Source organism: Aplysia californica, unplaced genomic scaffold (genome assembly GCF_000002075.1).
Source record: "Aplysia californica isolate F4 #8 unplaced genomic scaffold, AplCal3.0 scaffold00111, whole genome shotgun sequence".
Lineage (NCBI taxonomy): Eukaryota > Metazoa > Mollusca > Gastropoda > Aplysiida > Aplysiidae > Aplysia > Aplysia californica.
Window position 1 is genome coordinate 544,563 of NW_004797381.1, and position 3,673 is coordinate 548,235.

A 3,673-nucleotide genomic window follows, 5' to 3' on the forward strand; every position below is an offset into this window, starting at 1 on the left:
GAGAGAGAGAGAGAGAGAGAGAGAGAGAGAGAGAGAGAAAGAGAGTCCGACAAAGTGATAAAAAGAGACTACTAATTAAGTCAAATTTCCACTGCCGTCTAATTCTGGCAAAAATCTCCTATTTTATAATATTCTGCCCGGTTTTCCAAAACCAACATTCCCCTTGTGTAAGGCATGCTTGGTGTTTCCGGTGTTTTGTTCAGGAATCTTCCCTAATAGTTGACAATTTGAATGTCAGACGAGAAGTCATTAAACACAAATTGTACAGTAGGTTACTCACAACCAAATACTTCAATTTACGTTTTCTCTTGGCCCTGCTTTTCTCGTAATTCTATATCATTTTACGCCACGCCACCGTAGACACACTTTGGGTCATTTAGACGGCGGGCCATTTCGTTACTGCCAGTTCAAGGCCAAGCCGGGATGAGAAGTACAGTGAGATTCTTGACTCATTGCTTCTGAAAAGCATACATTGAAGCTTTTCCACAAGGCCAACATTAAGCGTGTTAAAACTGTATAATTGTAACTTCAGTCATTGAGGAGTTTGTTTGCCTCGAAATTGCGTTTCAGTTCTGACGTCAAGGGCTGAGCGGGTTAACACATACCAGCAGACAGGCGGAGACAGTCGATTAGAAGACTCGCTCACTCGGGAATGGACACACGTCTTTTGGGACTTGTTGTGATAGCCAGAAATCCAGCCTCACATAACGCACATCTACCAATATATCTATCCATCTATTTATCTATATATTTATCTATCTATCTATAGAACACAAATATAAATATATATATATATATATATATATATATATATATATATATATATATATATATATATATATATATCAATATCACATAGATGCTGCTGATCTCTCTATTTTCCCCCTCCCCATGTCTTTTTCTCTATACCCAGCCCCCCCTCTCTCTCTAGCCTCTTCTCTCGGTGTGTCTTTATTTCCCAATCATATATTATATCCCAAAATATCATATGTGTCGCATCATGGTGAAGTTAGGCCCTTGTCGAAACAATGGAGTTGATAAAACCGGCATTTTTTGCTTCCATTTGAAAATACATTTCTGTATTGATTTTGACTAAGAATGTTATTTAAAGGCACACACTTTTTTCAGTTTCCAAGGATTCTCAAGCTCTGCGATTCACCGCACTTTGGCACCCATTTTCTCGCTAATTTTACCTGTAAAAATAAGCGATCCACAGATCCTTCAATCACAAATATCTCTTCTTCTATTCAAGAAATAAAAATATCTTTTATTATTAAAGCAAGACAAATGAACAGACTTTAAAATAATAACAATGACTTCGCATGCTCAAAAATTGTCGAGCCCTGATTTGCGACAAATACAAAAATATAATAGAGCTGGAGGGGGGCAGGGAGGGGTCCGGTGGCTACGTGAACAGTGAGTTCAGACCCGAAGATTGTGCCAAGCAAGTGTTGGTGACGTAGGGATCAGATGGGTGGTCTCTGGGGTGTGTCCTTGAGCAAGACACGACAACCGTAACGAAAAAAAAATCCGTGTATTTTTGCATGTAATTTATAATCTATCTATCTATCTATCTATCTATCTATCTATCTATCTATCTATCTATCTATCTACCTATCTACCTATCTACCTATCTATCTATCTATCTATATCTCTGTCTTTATACCCTTGCAATATAACCCGGTTACGTTGAACACAAAAAACTCGAAATCATTCATTCGCGGAACTGTTCTTCCGGCCTCGGGTTTTTTCCTTCTTTATCATTAATTTTTTTTTTTAGCGAAGCTCGAATGCAAACACGGAATAGTCGAACTAATTACGCCGCCGTAGAGGTCCAAAGTCAATGTCCTTTGAGTGAGGTGCACTTGAAACCAATTAATAATGATAATTTTTACAAAAGGAAAGGTTCGAATCCGGGTAGCGACCAAAAAATTTTCTTCTCTAAAATTGTCTCCTTTCACCTCCTTTCCTGCTCTCTAGCAATGTTCTGTTGTCTGCTTTCATTTCCACTTTCTGCCCCCACCCCCTCACCTCCTTTGCCCCTCCTCTGGGCTCCTGACTCTTTCTGCAGCCTTTCTACTGCTACTCCTTGGCTCCTCCTTACTGCTGTCTTTCTGCCACACCCCTGATCTTCTGGTAGGAAAGATCTACACCTAGCCTTCTCGGACAAGGGCGAAAAATCTCGGAGGGCCCGTGTGCAAGTTGCGCACGTTAAAGATCCCTTGGTGGTCTAAAATCGATAAGAGTAGGCTTCGGCCGCCACCCGGGCAAAATTCAAAATTTCCTACCAACCGAAAATATTAGGTGTGTCCCGCGCGCTCATATGACCTATGCAGTTGCGAGCGCCGTAAAACACTTTACAAAAACAAAAACAAACAAAAACAAAAGGAAAAAAGGCATGGTCAGTAAAATACCACATTTCCTCCCTTCACAGAAGCAGTTAGCTGTGCTATTTTTAGCGTGCTGCTGGACACGAGCAATGATTATATTTACGGTCTCTGGACACGAGTGCCTTGGCCTGCGTGAAGCGAGCCAGAGGAAGGGCAGTGCATCACATGGTCTATTTTTTTGCCCCTTAAGTAGCAGTCTTTGTTGCTTTACTTGATTCTCTAACACAGCCGATGCCATAACACTGTTCACGTATCCCTCAAACGAGACGGTCCCGATGAATTCGAGGTACCCATGTTTTACTGTATATATTATATATTTAAATATATCAACCATGTGAACATGATATGCACATGTATGTATCAGGCACGGATCGTCCACAGACCACGGTCGTGCAGTGCCGCCCAAATTTTTAAAATGTTCTTTTATGTAAAGCCCCCTCAATTATAATCGGTTCAACGTCTGTCTTGCTACTGACTTAGTGACTCTGTGACGGTGAACCTGTGGGAGGTGAACGTGACCGTCCTATGAGTTGTGCCTTTGAATGACTTTATAGTGGAGTGGTGAAAGTTATTATTTGAGTGTTCAGTTCTAAAGCACGATGAACAAAGTTGATGTTAAGCAAACACATTTAGTTCTAGAAATCAAAGCGACAAGTAAAAGGAATTAAAATAAAAGCACGAGGTACTCCCTCCCCAACCCAAAGGGCCTAATAGTTATACACCAACTCGTTTACTATGCTTGCGATAGCTAAATTGTGCACGGCCACTTTTGAGCCCCACGAGCCGCCCCTGAATAATTGCAAGACAGACAATGAACAAATCGTCGGCGGAGAATTCTAACCGTCCAACTCCCATTTCGTAAATTTTACAGGAGAGACAAAAAACTGAATAGAATAGTGTACAGTATATCGCGTTTATTATGTTTCGGCACTATTCGACAAGAGCACTTAGTTTGAGATTTGCCGTCTTATTAATATTAATGTACCGCTAAACTCGCTAGGAGTGTTGTCATCGCTTGGATTATCCCAAACAACGATTTATAGGTCATGGTACCCCTGTTGAATATCCTGTCGACACAGAAATGAGGAGGACCTTGTTTTGATATAATATTTGGTTAGTGTTTATTTCTGGCTTCTTATATTTTATTATTGAGGGTACTTTACGTAATAGAAAATGTAAATAGTTTGGACGACCGTGTTCTATTGACGACGCGCCTGATACATACATGATGTATAGATCTATGTGTTGATATGTTTGATATAGTTTAAAAAACATATATATAA